This window comes from Pelophylax lessonae, assembly GCF_965119305.1.
Source record: "Pelophylax lessonae genome assembly, chromosome: 9".
Classification (NCBI taxonomy): domain Eukaryota; kingdom Metazoa; phylum Chordata; class Amphibia; order Anura; family Ranidae; genus Pelophylax; species Pelophylax lessonae.
Genome location: NC_138776.1, coordinates 237,265,319 through 237,284,905, shown reverse-complemented (window position 1 = coordinate 237,284,905; position 19,587 = coordinate 237,265,319). Strand labels below are relative to the sequence as shown.

The following is a 19,587-nucleotide window of genomic DNA, read 5'->3' as shown; positions in this document are numbered from 1 at the left end:
CATGGCTAGCTTGGTATCCAACCTTGTGCAAATTGGGAGTTTGCGGTTGTGCAAATGGACTGACTGACTGTTAAACGGGGAGTTTGGTCTGTCAGAGTTTGGTCTGTCACTGTGAAGCGGGCGACGGCGTAACCCTTACACTACTTGACCGATAAAACATCATACCTGATCGTATTCACACACTGGATGTTTTAGTGCTGGTTTACACTGCCGCTACCACTAAAGTAGCGTCGCTTCCAGTGCGACTTTGGCGCGACTTAGCGCGACTTTGGCGCGACCTCATCGCGAGGCGACTTTTTATTTGGCCAATCACAATATCATGTTTTGTGACCGTCACCTAATTTCCTTTTCCTGTTTTTTGTTTTACATATTTCCCCATGTGTGCAGTGTTGTCTGTGTCATAGCTCAACTGATAGGCATGTTTGCCTTGGCATATCATATTTCAGCTTGCCAGAAAGAAAAAAAGACAGCTGGAAAGACACTGCATTAGTTTTCTACTAAAAATCATAAGAAAAAATCATAAGAGAAAAAGCCAGCCGCAGAGAAGCCGTATTCCTGAAAATATAAGAAAAATGCTGTTTTTAGGGGTTCTGGACATGCTACAGAGCTGAAACTTGACAGGTACACTTTTTAGACCCCCCAGACACTAAATACAAAAAATGACATGCCTGCCTAAAAAAATGCCCGATAAATGCCTGCAAGAGAAAAACCCAGCCGCAGAGAAGCCGTATTACTGAAAATATAATAAAAATGCTGTTTTTTAGGGGTTCTGGACATGCTACAGAGCTGAAACTTGACAGGTACACTTTTTAGACCCCCCAGACACTAAATACAAAAAATGACATGCCTGCCTAAAAAAATGCCCGATAAATGCCTGCAAGAGAAAAAGCCAGCCGCAGAGAAGCCGTATTACTGAAAATATAATAAAAATGCTGTTTTTTAGGGGTTCTGGACATGCTACAGAGCTTAAACTTGACAGGTACACTTTTTAGACCCCCCAGACACTAAATACAAAAAATGACATGCCTGCCTAAAAAAATGCCCGATAAATGCCTGCAAGAGAAAAAGCCAGGCGCAGAGAAGCCGTATTCCTGAAAATATAATAAAAATGCTGTTTTTTAGGGGTTCTGGACATGCTACAGAGCTGAAACTTGACAGGTACACTTTTTAGACCCCCCAGACACTAAATACAAAAAATGACATGCCTGCCTAAAAAAATGCCCGCTAAATGCCTGCAAGAGAAAAAGCCAGCCGCAGAGAAGCCGTATTCCTGAAAATATAATAAAAATGCTGTTTTTTAGGGGTTCTGGACATGCTACAGAGCTGAAACTTGACAGGTACACTTTTTAGACCCCCCAGACACTAAATACAAAAAATGACATGCCTGCCTAAAAAAATGCCCGCTAAATGCCTGCAAGAGAAAAAGCCAGCCGCAGAGAAGCCGTATTACTGAAAATATAATAAAAATGCTGTTTTTTAGGGGTTCTGGACATGCTACAGAGCTGAAACTTGACAGGTACACTTTTTAGACCCCCCAGACACTAAATACAAAAAATGACATGCCTGCCTAAAAAAATGCCCGCTAAATGCCTGCAAGAGAAAAAGCCAGCCGCAGAGAAGCCGTATTCCTGAAAATATAATAAAAATGCTGTTTTTTAGGGGTTCTGGACATGCTACAGAGCTGAAACTTGACAGGTACACTTTTTAGACCCCCCAGACACTAAATACAAAATATGACATGCCTGCCTAAAAAAATGCCCGCTAAATGCCTGCAAGAGAAAAAGCCAGCCGCAGAGAAGCCGTATTACTGAAAATATAATAAAAATGCTGTTTTTTAGGGGTTCTGGACATGCTACAGAGCTGAAACTTGACAGGTACACTTTTTAGACCCCCCAGACACTAAATACAAAAAATGACATGCCTGCCTAAAAAAATGCCCGCTAAATGCCTGCAAGAGAAAAAGCCAGCCGCAGAGAAGCCGTATTACTGAAAATATAATAAAAATGCTGTTTTTTAGGGGTTCTGGACATGCTACAGAGCTGAAACTTGACAGGTACACCTTTTAGACCCCCCAGACACTAAATACAAAAAATGACATGCCTGCCTAAAAAAATGCCCGCTAAATGCCTGCAAGAGAAAAAGCCAGCCGCAGAGAAGCCATATTCCTGAAAATATAAGAAAAATGCTGTTTTTTAGGGGTTCTGGACATGCTACAGAGCTGAAAATTGACAGGTACACTTTTTAGACCCCCCAGACACTAAATACAAAAAATGACATGCCTGCCTAAAAAAATGCCCGATAAATGCCTGCAAGAGAAAAAGCCAGCCGCAGAGAAGCCATATTCCTGAAAATATAAGACAAATGCTCTTTTTTAGGGGTTCTGGACATGCTACAGAGCTGAAACTTCACAGGTACACTTTTTAGACCCCCCAGATGCTAAATCCAAAGAAATTTTTATTTTTATTTTTTTTTAATTTTTCCAATAATTGGCTCTCTATCAAAAAATTATAATTTTTAAGAACTTTTTTTTGCGTGATCCCTCTCCGGCATGCCACAGTCCAGGTGTTAGTCCCCTTGAAACAACTTTTCCATCACTATTGTGGCCAGAAAGAGTCCCTGTGTGTTTTAAAATTCGCCTGCCTATTGAAGTCTATGGCGGTTCGCCCGGTTCGCCGGTTCGCGAACATTTGCCGATGTTCGCGTTCGCCGTTCGCGAACGGCGAATTTTAGGTTCGCGACATCACTATTTCTGATGCCCAAGTGCATTACTTTACATTTTTCAACATTAAACCTAATCTGCCATGTAGTTGCCAACCCCATCATTTTGTTCAGGTCTGCTTGTAAGGTTTCCACATCCTGCATAGAAGATATTGGCATACTTAGTTTAGTATCATCCGCAAATACAGTGATTGTGCAAGATATCCCCTCCTCTAGATCATTTATGAATAAATTAAACAGGATTGGTCCCAGGAAAGAACCTTGGGGGACCCCACCTTCCACACCCACCCAATCTGAGTACTCCCCCTTTATCACCATCCTCTGGACTCTCCCCTGGAGCCAGTTCTCTATCCAGGTACTCACCCTATGATCCATACCTACATACCTTAGTTTGTACAGTAAGCGTTTGTGGGGAACTGTGTCAAATGATTGGTCTGGCAAAAATGATTTTTCATGAAACCATGCTGATTACTAGTACTAATAATACCGATTTCATTACTAAAGTCTTGTATGTAGTCCCTTCACATCCTCTCCAAAATCTTGCAGACTACTGATGTTAGGCTGACTGGCCTATAGTTACACAGAATATATCTCGGTTCCTAAACCTAAGCTCTGACTTACCTGTATAGCAAAAACTAAACTTCATCACATAAATTTCAAGACATCCATTTAACATATTTTCTCTCCAGAAAGTGTGTTCATTTGTGAAACCTTGAAATTCAGTCCAGGAATGCTCTAGGTGGTTTGCAAAAGCTCATGCTTCTGATGACGGTTCGCAGCATTCAAAAGAACAACCTTTTCTATATTTTCATCACAAAATGTATTCATTTAAAACTTTACATTTAGGGGAATGCAAACCTTTAGAGGAAGGGTTGGATAATAACCACTCATGACACGTGCTTTTCATGGTTAACACATAGGGTGCCAGTAGTGTAGGGGTATCATGCAAGATACCCATTCTTGCGACCCGGGTTCGAATCCCGGCTGGTGCAAAAATGTGATTTTAAGCATTAGTTGCTCGAATTTAAAAACTTGAAGAACTTTTTAAAATTACAGAACTTTAAGAACCTTTCAAAATATATCCTACAAAGCGTTTTTTGTGTTTGCTTATAATGTCCATTTCCAGTTCCTAAACCTTAGCTCTGAATTACCTCTATACCAAAAAATACACTTCATCACATAAACTGCAAGATATCCATTTACTATATTTTCTCTCCTGAAAGTGTGTTTGTTTGTGAAACCTTGAAATTCAGCATAACAATGCACTAGGTGGTTTGCAAAAGCCAATGCTTCTGATCACAGTTCGCAGCATTCAAAAGAGCAAATTTTTTGTTTTCATCACAAAATGTATTCAATTAAAACTTTACATTTAGTGGAATGCAACCTTATAGAAAAAGGTCTGGATATTCACCCATCATGACTTGAGCTTCCATATATTTTTTATCACAATATGTATTCAATTAAAACTTTACATTAAGGGGAAAGAAACCCTATAGAGCAAGCACTGGATAATGACCACTCATGGCTCGAGCTTCTCTTTCTGTGAGCATCCAGGTGCCAGTAGTGTAGGGGTATCATGCAAGATTCCCATTCTTGCGACCCGGGTTCGAGTCCCGGCTGGTGCAAAGATGCTCTTTTAAACATTAGTTGCTCAAATTCCAGAACTTAAAGAACCTTTCAAAAGGAATCCTACAAAGCGTTATTTGAGTTTGATTATAATGTCCATTTCCAGTTACATAGTTTGTGAGGTTGAAAAAAGACATCAGTCCATCCAGTTCAACCTATGATGTGTGTGTGTGTGTGTGTGTTTGCTGTTAACCGTACATTGTATACCCCTGTATGTTGTGGTCTTTAAGATGCCCATCTAATAGTTTTTTGAAACTATCGATGCTCCCTGCTAATACGACTGCTTGTGGAAGAGAATTCCACATCCTTACTGGTCTGACAGTGAAGAACCCCTTACGTATTTTAAGGGTAAACCGTTTTTCCTCTAGTTTTAGTGAGTGGCCACGTGTCTTATTGTATTCCCTTTCTCTGAAAAGTTTGTTCCTTATGTTAGGGTCATCACCAGTACAGTATTTTTACATTCATATCATATTCCCCCTCAAGCATCTCTTCTCCAGAGAGAATAAGTTCAGTGCTTGTAGCCTTTCCTCATAACTGATGTCCTCCTTTCTCCTAATTATTTTTGTTTCCCTTCTCTGGACTCTCTCCAGTTCCAGCACATCCATTCTGAAGACGGGTGCCCAGAACTGAACAACATACTCCAGATGTGGCCGGACCAGAGTCGTGTAGAGTGGGAGAATAATTCCTTTATTTCTGGAGTGAATCCCCTTTTTTATACATGCCAGTTTTTTGTTGATTTTGCTTGCAGCAGCTTGGCATTCCATGCTTCTGTCAAGCCTGTTGTCCACTAGTACCCCGAGGTCCTTTTCCATCTTAGATTCACCCAGAGGTTTCCCCCTAGTGAGTAGCTTGCTTTCGTGTTTCTGATGCCCAAGTGCATTACTATTATTCAGTCCAGGAATGCTCTAGGTGGTTTGCAAAAGCTCATGCTTCTGATGACGGTTCGCAGTATTCAAAAGAACAACCTTTTCTATATTTTCATCACAAAATGTATTCATTTAAAACTTTACATTTAGGGGAATGCAAACCTTTAGAGGAAGGGTTGGATAATAACCACTCATGACTCGTGCTTCTCATGGTTAACACACAGGGTGCCAGTAGTGTAGGGGTATCATGCAAGATTCCCATTCTTGCGACCCGGGTTCGAATCCCGGCTGGTGCAAAGATGTGATTTTAAGCATTAATTGCTCGAATTTAAAAACTTGAAGAACTTTTTAAAATTACAGAACTTGAAGAACCTTTCAAAAGATATCCTACAAAGCGTTATTTGTGTTTGCTTATAATGTCCATTTCCAGTTCCTAAACCTTAGCTCTGAATTACCTCTATACCAAAAAATACACTTCATCACATAAACTGCAAGATATCCATTTAACATATTTTCTCTCCTGAAAGTGTGTTTGTTTGTGAAACCTTGAAATTCAGCATAACAATGCACTAGGTGGTTTGCAAAAGCCCATGCTTCTGATCACAGTTCGCAGCATTCAAAAGAGCAACTTTTTTGTTTTCATCACAAAATGTATTCAATTAAAACTTTACATTTAGTGGAATGAAACCTTATAGAAAAAGGTCTGGATATTCACCCATCATGACTTGAGCTTCCATATATTTTTTATCACAATATGTATTCAATTAAAACTTTACATTAAGGGGAAAGAAACCCTGTAGAGCAAGCACTGCATAATGATCACTCATGGCTCGAGCTTCTCTTTGTGAGCATCTCTTTGTGAGCATCCAGGTGCCAGTAGTGTAGGGGTATCATGCAAGATTCCCATTCTTGCGACCCGGGTTCGAGTCCCGGCTGGTGCAAAGATGCTCTTTTAAACATTAGTTGCTCAAATTCCAGAACTTAAAGAACCTTTCAAAAGGAATCCTACAAAGCGTTATTTGAGTTTGATTATAATGTCCATTTCCAGTTACATAGTTTGTGAGGTTGAAAAAAGACATCGGTCCATCCAGTTCAACCTATGATGTGTGTGTGTGTGTGTGTGTTTGCTGTTAACCGTACATTGTATACCCCTGTATGTTGTGGTCTTTAAGGTGCCCATCTAATGGTTTTTTGAAACTATCGATGCTCCCTGCTAATACGACTGCTTGTGGAAGAGAATTCCACATCCTTACTGGTCTGACAGTGAAGAACCCCTTACGTATTTTAAGGGTAAACCGTTTTTCCTCTAGTTTTAGTGAGTGGCCACGTGTCTTATTGTATTCCCTTTCTCTGAAAAGTTTGTTCCTTATGTTAGGGTCATCACCAGTACAGTATTTTTACATTCATATCATATTCCCCCTCAAGCATCTCTTCTCCAGAGAGAATAAGTTCAGTGCTTGTAGTCTTTCCTCATAACTGATGTCCTCCTTTCTCCTAATTATTTTTGTTTCCCTTCTCTGGACTCTCTCCAGTTCCAGCACATCCATTCTGAAGACGGGTGCCCAGAACTGAACATCATACTCCAGATGTGGCCGGACCAGAGTCGTGTAGAGTGGGAGAATAATTCCTTTATTTCTGGAGTGAATCCCCTTTTTTTATACATGCCAGTTTTTTGTTGACTTTGCTTGCAGCAGCTTGGCATTCCATGCCACTGTCAAGCCTGTTGTCCACTAGTACCCCGAGGTCCTTTTCCATCTTAGATTCACCCAGAGGTTTCCCCCTAGTGAGTAGCTTGCTTTCGTGTTTCTGATGCCCAAGTGCATTACTTTACATTTTTCAACATTAAACCTCATCTGCCATGTAGTTGCCAACCCCATTATTTTGTTCAGGTCTGCTTGTAAGGTTTCCACATCCTGCATAGAAGATATTGGCATACTTAGTTTAGTATCATCCGCAAATACAGTGATTGTGCAAGATATCCCCTCCTCTAGATCATTTATGAATAAATTAAACAGGATTGGTCCCAGGAAAGAACCTTGGGGGACCCCACCTTCCACACCCACCCAATCTGAGTTCTCCCCTGGAGCCAGTTCTCTATCCAGGTACTCACCCTATGATCCATACCTACATACCTTAGTTTGTACAGTAAGCGTTTGTGGGGAACTGTGTCAAATGATTGGTCTGGCAAAAATGATTTTTCATGAAACCATGCTGATTACTACTAATAATACTGATTTCATTACTAAAGTCTTGTATGTAGTCCCTTCACATCCTCTCCAAAATCTTGCAGACTACTGATGTTAGGCTGACTGGCCTATAGTTACACAGAATATATCTCGGTTCCTAAACCTAAGCTCTGACTTACCTGTATAGCAAAAACTAAACTTCATCACATAAATTTCAAGACATCCATTTAACATATTTTCTCTCCAGAAAGTGTGTTCATTTGTGAAACCTTGAAATTCAGTCCAGGAATGCTCTAGGTGGTTTGCAAAAGCTCATGCTTCTGATGACGGTTCGCAGCATTCAAAAGAACAACCTTTTCTATATTTTCATCACAAAATGTATTCATTTAAAACTTTACATTTAGGGGAATGCAAACCTTTAGAGGAAGGGTTGGATAATAACCACTCATGACAGGTGCTTCTCATGGTTAACACATAGGGTGCCAGTAGTGTAGGGGTATCATGCAAGATACCCATTCTTGCGACCCGGGATCGAATCCCGGCTGGTGCAAAGATGTGATTTTAAGCATTAGTTGCTCGAATTTAAAAACTTGAAGAACTTTTTAAAATTACAGAACTTTAAGAACCTTTCAAAATATATCCTACAAAGCGTTTTTTGTGTTTGCTTATAATGTCCATTTCCAGTTCCTAAACCTTAGCTCTGAATTACCTCTATACCAAAAAATACACTTCATCACATAAACTGCAAGATATCCATTTACTATATTTTCTCTCCTGAAAGTGTGTTTGTTTGTGAAACCTTGAAATTCAGCAAAACAATGCACTAGGTGGTTTGCAAAAGCCCATGCTTCTGATCACAGTTCGCAGCATTCAAAAGAGCAAATTTTTTGTTTTCATCACAAAATGTATTCAATTAAAACTTTACATTTAGTGGAATGCAACCTTATAGAAAAAGGTCTGGATATTCACCCATCATGACTTGAGCTTCCATATATTTTTTATCACAATATGTATTCAATTAAAACTTTACATTAAGGGGAAAGAAACCCTGTAGAGCAAGCACTGGATAATGACCACTCATGGCTCGAGCTTCTCTTTTTGTGAGCATCCAGGTGCCAGTAGTGTAGGGCTATCATGCAAGATTCCCATTCTTGCGACCCGGGTTCGAGTCCCGGCTGGTGCAAAGATGCTCTTTTAAACATTAGTTGCTCAAATTCCAGAACTTAAAGAACCTTTCAAAAGGAATCCTACAAAGCGTTATTTGAGTTTGATTATAATGTCCATTTCCAGTTACATAGTTTGTGAGGTTGAAAAAAGACATCAGTCCATCCAGTTCAACCTATGATGTGTGTGTGTGTGTGTGTGTGTGTGTGTGTGTGTGTGTTTGCTGTTAACCGTACATTGTATACCCCTGTATGTTGTGGTCTTTAAGATGCCCATCTAATAGTTTTTTGAAACTATCGATGCTCCCTGCTGATACGACTGCTTGTGGAAGAGAATTCAACATCCTTACTGCTCGGACAGTGAAGAACCCCTTACGTATTTTAAGGGTAAACCGTTTTTCCTCTAGTTTTAGTGAGTTGCCACGTGTCTTATTGTATTCCCTTTCTCTGAAAAGTTTGTTCATTATGTTAGGATCATCACTAGTACAGTATTTTTACATTCATATCATATTCCCCCTCAAGCATCTCTTCTCCAGAGAGAATAGGTTCAGTGCTTGTAGTCTTTCCTCATAGCTAATGTCCTCCATTCCCCTAATTATTTTTGTTGCCCTTCTCTGGACTCTCTCCAGTTCCAGCACATCCTTTCTGAGGACCGGTGCCCAGAACTGAACAGCATACTCCAGATGTGGCCGGACCAGAGTCTTGTAAAGTGGGAGAATAATTCCTTTATTTCTGGAGTGAATCCCCTTTTTTTATACATGCCAGTTTTTTGTTGACTTTGCTTGCAGTGGCTTCTAGCATTGGTATACAAACCTCGTAATTTTGTCCGGTTGCATACTACATCCTCGTTTGATGTTGCAATTTTTCCCCATACCCACCTTGGATTTAGGAAATCTGAACACCCTACCACTAATGTCCCCATTTTTGCCCAATGAACCTTGCTCCCGCTGGCTAATTCTACATCTGTACTCTCCCCCTCATCACCTAGTTTAAAGGCCCTCTAACTCATTGGCCATCTTCTCACCCAGTACGTTTGCACCCTCCCCATTTAGGTGCAATCCGTTCCTACTAAAGAGACTTTGACATGTACCATTACAGCTGGGTCTTCCCCAGCCCCACCCAGTAATCTGTCCACCCGATCCATGATGTGCCGAACCCGAGCACCCGGTAAACAGCAGGCAGTTCGACACATACGGTCTTTGTGACAGATTGCCCTTTCTGTCTTTCTAATAATTGAGTCCCCTACCACCAGAACCTGTCTTTCCTTTCCCTTTCTCCCAGCCTCACTGGAGGAGTTCTTCCCCTGGCAGCTAGGGGCGTCGCTCTGCTCCAGCAATTCTTGTCCCCGACTGGTTTTCCCAACACCACGCAATGGGCGTATTTATTGGGGTGCTCCAGCCCAGGACCGGCCTCCTTGCCTTGTTCTACTCCTCCTAACTGTCACCCATCTACTCTGCTCTAATGCCTGCACCCCTGTATCTCCGCCCTCCTCTGTGCAGGCCCCTGCCTGCACCTGACGGGTACGGACCCAGCTCTCCTTCAGTATGGACATTATTTTCAGTGCTGCCAGTTGCTTCCCTAGATTCAGGACCTGAGCTTCCAGGGATGCAGCGTGCTTACATTTTGTGCAGCTGTATTTGCCCTCGATCGCCTGATAGAGGAACGTATACATGCCACAAGATGTACACCGAATCGCATCTCCACACCTGCCGGGCATTGTACCCACTAATCTAATCTGATGGGGATTCAGTAGTTTAAGTCTGTCCTGTGTGGCTGTTTTCTAGCTTCCTAACTCTACTTTCTCACCCTCTGGTTCACCGTGACACTCACTGACACTCGCAGGCACACACAGACACACAGGCACTCACAGACACTCAGACACAGTAGTAATGGCGGCGATCTGCAATTTTTTGCGGGATTTTGACATTGCGGCGGATAGATCAGACCCCTAACTGACATTTTTGACACTTTTGGTGGGACCAGTGACATTACTACAGTAATCAGTGCTAAAAATATGCACTGTTACTGTAATAATGACAATGGCAGGGAAGGGGTTAACAATGTTGGTGATCAAGGGGTTAAATTTGTGCCTCAAGCTTACTGACGTGTGTGGGGGGAGGGGGTTCTGTGACAGAGACAGAGATTGCAGGTTCAGCTATGCTGAATCCTGTGATCTGTCCCTGTCTGTCACAGAGAAGATCCACCCGCTTGTGTAAACACATTTTGTTTACACAAGCGGGCGGATCTTCTCACTCTTTCCCCAACGATCGGGGAAGAGAGATGGTGATCACTGCCTCTCCTCCTCCGGCCCGACTCCCGCTGTGTCTAAACCGCCGAGCAGCCGAGACAGCTAGGAATCCAGCGACGTAGGTCTACGTCGCTGGACCCAGGGCTGCCACTGTGCCGCAGCAGCAGCACGGTGAGCAGTCATAAAGTGGTTAAAGCATTAACAAATTGCCTTTAATTCAAGTGGAACCAGCGAGAGTGGGCATAGTCTAACGAGCAGGGTCCTCTGATTCCTACTGTATTAAAGTGTATTGTATTTGTACTGTCTACCCTCAAGTTGTAAAGCGCTGCGTAAACTGTCGGCGCTATATAAATACTATATAATTATAATAATAATAATAGTTCTGGAGGACTTGAACCTGGCTGGAGACTTTTGGCCCTGTCTTCAAAAGAACTAATTTTAGGGCTGGCGCATTAAGTCAAAGCGATGAGAGCTTTATGGTTGTGCCACTCGAGGGTGTATGAAGCCTCCACACAAGCCCTTTGGAACATTCTCCATAATAGGAGGTTGTTATTTGGCAAAACACTGGACTAAGCGAGTGACAGACGAAATGTAAAGATTGTGGCCACGGTCTAATAAGAGAAAGCAGCTGTCTTTTTGCTCAGGTCGGTCGATCTATGGGTTCAGGAGGCCAAATCTTGAAGGCCAGGCTGAAATTTACCAGATCACAGTGAAGTGAAGTGAAAACTTCCTTTTTACTTGGAATCAAATTGAGAACAGACTGCTAGACATCTTTCCAGTGGGAGCCAGGATAGCATCCTTTTTGGAGGGTTTGGGCGACAAACATCAAAGACAGTTAGGTGGGAGCACAATCACCAAATACTTTCATTCATGATCAACAGATCTCAAGAAGAAAGATTTACTGCAAGATTATGTATAAGAATTACAGTGTATATACCTTTCTTGGGGACCAGGAAGAGGTTGCTTAGGAAACCTGGCGTGCAAGGGTGAATTGCTGAGATTGTGTCCTTGGAGGCTAAGGATTGTATTTCCTTTGTCACCACCAGGTATTGATTGTGTATGGAGAACACAATGCAGTTGGGGAATTGCGTTTGAACAGGGTGTTGCACAAAATCTATAGAGTAACCAAGGACTGTGTGGAGGGTCCAAGTATCTGCAGTGATCCTGCGCCAGGCAGAGACAAAATGACAGAGTCTGCCCCCCCACCATTGATAAAGAAGACAGGTGGTATGGAATGGAACTTACCATAAGGCTGTCGGCCATAGGAAGAACCTCTGGGTCCACGAGATTGCCAAGGTCTGCCCCTAACTGGGAAGAAAGGTGAGGGGGACTTGGACTCAGGCACTGGAAACCTGGAGTGGATGGAGCCTTGAGAAGATCAGTATGAACCCCGGCCAGGCAGGCGGCCCTGATATCTGCCTGCCCCACCACAAACTCTCTGTGAGAACACTTGTTTCATGCTGGCTTGTGCCTTATCAAGTGCCGTAAAGGTACCTACATATGTGCCCAACTCTTTTACAAAGTTATCTCGAAACAGGAGGCTTTTTACCAGCTTAGGCTCTATTTTCTAAAAATTGTCTTGCGTCTTCCGGTCGCTAATGCAATGTTGGCGTTGCCCTGCAAACATACTAAATGCAGTATCAACCCCCTGATTGCTATCAAATCTGCAGGTGTACCTCCTGCCAATGCTGTTTCGACAATGTCGAATATCTTTGCACTCTGTCCAAGGACATCTAGGATTTTATCCTGGCAGTTCCGCAAGGAAAAATCCAGGCCTTTCTTGGTCTTCCAACCTGATTTACCCAAAAATTGGGCAATTTTTTGATCCACATCAGGGGTATCACAAGCCATATCAGGAATTGTTGGGCGTGGGCATTCTGCCCGGAGCTTGTTCCGTGCCACCTTATCAAGTGGTTTCCGAATACGAGCGGCGATGTATTTTGCCACGTGATCTAGGGGGTACCACTCTGAGGATCTCGGATGTTGCAAGGTATCTGAAGCAAAGAGCGGTTCGTCCTGAGGGTCAAGAAGGGTGAAGCCATCTACTCCATCTTTGTGGTCATTGCCGATGACTGAGGGTAGGGGGGAGGGGGAGAAAAAACTGTGGAAACAAAATGCAGTAAAAATACTGGAAATAAATACAGTACTTAGAAATTGCCCAAATTAAGACAGAGATATGAAAATTGTACTTTTTTTGTTTAATATATTTTTATTGAAAATATAACAGTATGAACAAAGGAATTAGTACAAGGTGCATTAAAGCTCATAGAGCCTTACAAACATTGGAGCTAAGCGAAAACGTACCAGAAATTAGTACAAAAAACTTTGACAGCACCTTATAACATTGTCAAGGGCAAAGAATAGGAGAAAGAGAAGGGGGGGGGGAGCAAGAAAAGAGAAAAGGACATAGGTCGGAGCGGGGGGGGGGGATGGGGGGGAGGGGGAGAGAGAGAGGGGGGGACCCAGCTGAAGATACTTGAAGCAACCAACAGATATCACTTTACACTTAAAATAAATTACATGGTTAGAAAATGAAATAGGCAAAGAAGGCTTAGTTAAAGGTCATATGGATTATGTGGTGGGCATTGCCATCAAGGAGATGTAATCTGGTGATTGAGTGAAGCCCAACCAGCCAGACCAAGTGTCATTGGAGGCAGTGAGTGAGTCAGGTCTTCCATAAGGTATGTAAGTTCCATGCTTAACAACCATTTGCGGATGGTGGGGGGTTCAGATTGGGCCCATAAACGAGGAATGAGAGACTTGGCAGCATTCAGAAGGTGAGGGGTGATGGAGCGTTTATACAGGTGGTAGGGGACATCCAGGCAGTGAAAGAGAATTACCCATGGGTTCAGAGGAATCGGGTATCCTTGTATCTTACCAATCCAATGAATTACTTCCGACCAAAACTTTTGAATTTTTGGGCAAAACCACCATAATTGGGCATGGGGGCCCCTGTTCCCACAGCCTCTCCAGCATTTATCAGAGACGTTGGGAAAAATGCGGTGTAGAGTCACTGGAGCTAGGTGCCAACGTGTAAGCAGCTTATAGTTCATTTCTGCTGAGTTGGATGAAGTGGCAGATGTGTGGGTCATCTGGAGTATCCTAGATCGTAGCTCTTCTGATAGACCGTCCTGCAAGTCCCGCTCCCAGGCAGAAAGAAAGTGCGGGGTATCCGTGGCATGTACTTCCTGAGGAGCTTTATAAAAAGAGGAGAGGGGCCTGCTAGGGGGGATGACAATTGTACTTAGCTGAGGAGTAAAATGAATTAAGGAAAGTGTATGAGTGCGTTTGATATATATACACAAAAATCGTCACCGTGTGAATCTCAAAAGAAAAACCACTAAGTAGAAATAATGTATAAATGTGTTGGAACCAATAAAATAATGATTACATAAATAATGTGCAACAAAAATGCAATATATAAGTGAAAACACTCTCCAAACAGGTGTAAGGATGAATGGGTGATAAATAAACAGTCCCAATAAAGTCCATAAACTGTGCAAATTAATCTTCTTGGTGTTAAAGTGCAAATGGAGAAAGGTGCAGGTTTCACATACTCATATCCCCCACGGCACCACGTGATGTGGATAAGGTAAAGGTACCCTTACCAACTGAAAAATTGGCATGCACTATAAAGATGACACAGACCAGTATGGTACAGCAAAATTCTTCCCACGGCCCAATCTTTCACCTCGTGTAAAAGTGTATTTGAGACTCTTACCAGATGTAAGAATATCACAGATCAGGTTGGGGAATTTGCAACGGTTTCCACACTCTCTGCTGTCCAAGCAAACGCTCTTTAAATAATCCTACTATGGCTCCTTTACAATAAAGATGTAAACTTCCTCCTTGGGTCACTTCCGGTGTGTGTCCGCAGTGATGCTCCCCATATGAGAAAGTAAAGGCAGGCAATAGTGCATTATCTCAATGGTAGGATTTTACCAGTGGACGCCTTCTTAGGGGAAACGCGTCGTCATTACTTGCGGTCCGCGCTGCAGAGCGGCCACAAACATCTGATCTATTCATTCGCCCTTCATTTTCAGCCCACATGTAAGTGCTTTACTTTTAATAAAAACCTACCATTGAGATAATGCACTATTGCCTGCCTTTACTTTCTCATATGGGGAGCATCCCTGCGGACTCACACCGGTGTAGCCACCATTATTTGCCAGCACTGCTTTAACCTTCTTGGGCATGGAGTTCACCAGAGCCACTGGAGTCCTTTTCCACTCAATGATGACATCACGGAGCTGGTGGATGTTAGAGACCTTGCGCTCCTCCACCTTCCATGTGAAAATGCCCCATAGTTGCTCAATGGGGTTTAGGTCTGGAGACATGCTTGGCCAGTCCATTACCTTTACCCTCAGCTTCTTTAACAAGGCAGTGGTCGTCTTGGTGGTGTGTTGGAATCGTTATCGTTTTGGAATAATGCCCTGCGGCACAGTCTCCAAAGGGAGGGGATCATGCTCTGCTTCACTATGTCACAGTACATGTTGGCATTCATGGTTCCCTCAATGAACTGTAGCTTCCCAGTGTTGGCAGCACTCATGCAGCCCCAGACCATGACACTCCCACCACCATGCTTGACTGTAGGCAAGACACACTTGTCTTTGTACTCCTCACCTGGTTGCCGCCACACACGCTTGACACGATCTGAACCAAATACGTTTATCTTGGTCTCATCAGACCACAGGACATGGTTCCAGTAATCTATGTCCTTAGTCTGCTTGTCTTCAGCAAACTGTTGGCGGCCTTTCTTGTGCTTCATCTTTAGAAGAGGCTTCCTTCTGGGATGACAGCCATGCAGAGCAATTTGATGCAGTGTGCGATGTATGGTCTGAGCACTGTCAGGCTGACACCCCCCCCCCCCCCCCTTCAACCTCTGCAGAAATGCTGGCAGCACTCATATGTCTATTTCTCAAAGACAACCTCTGGATATGGTGCTTAGCATGTGCACTCAACTCCTTTGGTCGACCATGGCGAGGCCTGTTCTGAGTGGAACCTGTCCTGTTAAACTGCTGTATGGGCTTGACCACTATGCTGCAGCTCAGTTTCAGGGTCTTGGCAATCTTCTTCTAGACTAGGCCATTTTTATGTAGAGCAACAATTCTTATTTTCAGATCCTCAGAGAGTTCTTTGGCATGAGGTGCCATGTTCCAGTGACCAGTATGAGAGAGTGAGAGCGTCAAATTTAACACACCTGCTCCCCATTCACAGCTGAGACCTTGTAGCACTAACGAGTCAAATGACACCGGGGAGGGAAAATTGCTAATTGGGCCCAATTTGGACATTTTCACTTAGGGGTGTAATCACATTTGTTTCCGGCTCTTTAGACATTAATGGCTGTGTGTTGAGTTATTTTGAGGGGACAGCAAATTTACACTGTTATACAAGCTGTACACTCACTACTTTACATTGTAGCAAAGTGTCATTTCTTCAGTGTTGTCACATGAAAAGATATAATAAAATATTTTCAAAAATGTGAGGGGTGTACTCACTTTTGTGAGATACTGTATATACTGGAAGCTATATGCTGCAGCTATAATGCTATACTAGTAATGGTGGTGATCAGCGACTAATAGTAGGACAATGATAGTGTGGCGGGGAATCTGATGCTAGCTAACGCTGGCTGGGAAGAGCACTAATTAAAACTGACATCAATAGTGACACTAATACAATGATCAGTGCCAATACTGTACTTTGTCACTGTACTAATGACACTGGCTGGAAAGGGGTTAACATCTTGGGGTGATTAAAGGGTTAACTGTGCCTAACAATGTGTAATGTGTGTAACGTGCTGCTTTGCAGGGAGAAGAAAAATTCTCTGTGCTGGGAACGCAGAGTTCCATGTTAATGGAAAAAAAAAAAAAAGATAAAGGAATGTCCACACACAGAATGTATTTTCTGCACTTTATTAGAACTTTGTAGGATTTTCGTGACATCGGACATCACATTGGCACATCAGAATGCTTCGGCATGGAACGTCATACACAGGAGCAGAAATTCCGTAGTTGTCATTTAGGAGCAGAACATCAACTCACAATTTTGTAAGCCATCTTCTCTTATCACCTCCTCTCCTTGGGAGCACCACGGAGTTGGGAGCACTTCCAGTTCAGAACTTTAAAGCGTATCTCCACAGCCAAATTGGAATAACGCCTACTTTATATTTGTTACCCATTCATTTAGCAAAAAATAAAATAAAAATTGTAGCTTACCTTTTCTTAGATGTTCTATTTTGGACCCCTCCATCGAGGAAAAGCAGTCAGTTGTTTGAACATGTTTTAGTGGGACTCAGTACATATATTCATTGCACGTGGTGCAGGGTTCATCCTAAAGTCGGGGGCCTGCCTTAAGGTTGATTTCACCTGAACACCGCCTATGCCTTTTCCCTTTACGTTGATGAGCGCACGCATGGGAAAGGTACCCCATGCGCAGGGTGTGTGACACCAGTTACATAGTTACATAGTTAGTGAGGTTAAAAAAAGACATCCGTCCATCCAGTTCAACCTATGATGTGTGTGTGTGTTTGCTGTTAACCGTACATTGTATACCCCTCTATGTTGTGGTCTTTAAGGTGCCCATCTAACAGTTTTTTGAAACTATCAATGCTCCCTGCTGATACGACTGCTTGTGGAAGAGAATTTCACATCCTTACTGCTCTTACAGTGAAGAACCCCCTACGTATTTTAAGGTTAAACTGCCTTTCCTCTAGTTTTAGTGAGTGGCCAAGTGTCTTATTGTTCCTTATGCTAGGGTCGCCAGTAAGGTATTTGAACATTGATATCATATCCCTCCTCAATCGTCTCTTCTCCAGAGAGAATAAGTCCAGTGCTTGTAGTCTTTCCTCATAGCCGATGCCCTACATTCCCCTAATTATTTTTGTTGCTCTTCTCTGGACTCTCTCCAGTTCCAGCACATCCTTCCTGATGACCGGTGCCCAGAACTGGACAGCATACTCCAGATGTGGCCGGACCAGAGTCTTGTAGAGAGGGAGAATAATCTCTTTATTTCTGGAGTGAATCCCCTTTTTTATACATCCCAGTATTCTGTTGGCTTTGCTTGCAGCAGCTTGGCATTGCATGCCACTGCCAAGCCTGTTGTCTACCAGTACCCCCAGGTCCTATTCCATCCAAGACCAGAGGTTTTCCCCCTAGTGAGTAGCTTGCTTTCTGGTTTCTGGCACCCAAGTGCATTACTTTACATTTTTCAACATTAAACCTCATCTCCCATGTAGTTGCCCACCCTGTTATTTTGTTCAGGTCCACTTGTAAGGTTTCCACATCCTGCATAGAAGATATTGGCATGCTTAGTTTAGTATCATCCGCAAATACTGAGATTGTGCTAGATATCCCTCCTCTAGATCATTTATGAATAAATTAAACAGGATTGGTTCAAGGATAGAACCCTGGGGGACCCCACTTTCCACACCCGCCCAATCCGAGTACTCCCCATTAATCACCACCCTCTGGACTCTCCCCTGGAGCCAGTTCTCTATTCAGGTACTCACCTTATGGTCCATACCTACCTTCCTCAGTTTGAACAGTAAGCGTTTGTGGGGAACGGTGTCAAAGGCCTTTGCAAAGTCCAGATACACCACATCCACAGGCTTACCTTTATCTAGGTGGCAGCTCACTTCATCATAGAAGGTTAATAGATTGGTTTGGCAAGAACGATTTTTCATGAATCTATGCTGATTACTACCAATAATACCATTTTCATTACTAAAGTCTTGTATGTGGTCCCTTAACATCCCCTCCAAAATCTTGCAGACTATTGATGTTAGGCTGACCGGCCTATAGTTACCCGGGATATATCTCTGCCCTTTTTTAAATATTGGTACCACGTTGGCTTTTTTCCAATCAGCTGGCACCATACCCGTCCGTAAACTATCCTTAAAGATCAAGAATAATGGTCTGGCAATCACCTGGCTGAGCTCTTTAAGAACTCTCGGGTGCAATCTATCCGGTCCCGGTAATTTATTTATGTTGAGTTTCTTTAGTTTAGTTCTAAGTCTATCTACTGTTAGCCATGGCGGTACTTCCTGAGGTGTATTATTTAGTTTAGCCTTACAAGCTGGGTTAGTGTAGCCCCCCGATTCTTTTGTGAAGACTGAAGAGAAGAAATTATTTAACACTTCCGCCTTTTCTCTGTCCTCAGTGGCCATATTTCCTTTGTCATCTTTTATGGGGCCAATGTGTTCTGGCCTTGCTTTCTTACTGTTTATATACTTAAAGAATTTTTTGGGGTTCTTTTTACTCTCTTCTGCTATATATCTCTCGTGTTCTATTTTAGCCGCCTTGATTTCGTCTTTACATTTCTTATTACACTCTTTGTAATGCTTGAATGCTGACAATGACCCCTCAGCCTTGTATTTTTGAAGGCCTTTTCTTTAGTATTAATATGCATTTTTATGTTGGAGTTTAGCCACCCAGGGTTTAGTTTTGCTCTTTTAAATTTATTTCCCTTTGGAATGCACTGGCCAATCCCTTTGTTTAGTATGCCCTTGAAGCACTCCCATTTTTTCTCTGTGTTCTTTGTTCCAAGGGTTCTATCCCATTTGATATTTTCAAGCAGTGAGCGCAGTTTTGGGAAATTGGCTCTTTTGAAATTCAGTGTTCTTATATTACCCTTGTGTTTCCTATTACTATGATTAATACTGAAACTAATTGACCTATGGTCACTGTTTCCTAAGTTGCCCCGTATTTCTATATCCGTAAGCAGGTCTGTATTGTTGGTAATCAGTAGTTCAAGTACCGAATTGTTTATTGTCGGTGCATTCA

General features: G+C 42.6%; 1 pseudogene across 1 annotated transcript; it reads right to left on the bottom strand.

Moving 5' to 3' along the window:
* Positions 1-12,185: 12,185 nt before the first annotated feature.
* LOC309564335 lies at positions 12,186-17,056 on the bottom strand (annotated as a pseudogene). The gene is made up of 2 exons: positions 17,023-17,056; positions 12,186-12,879 (listed from the first exon to the last, which is right to left on the bottom strand). The product of its transcript is annotated as an uncharacterized misc_RNA (transcript).
* Between the last annotated feature and the right edge of the window lie 2,531 nt (positions 17,057-19,587).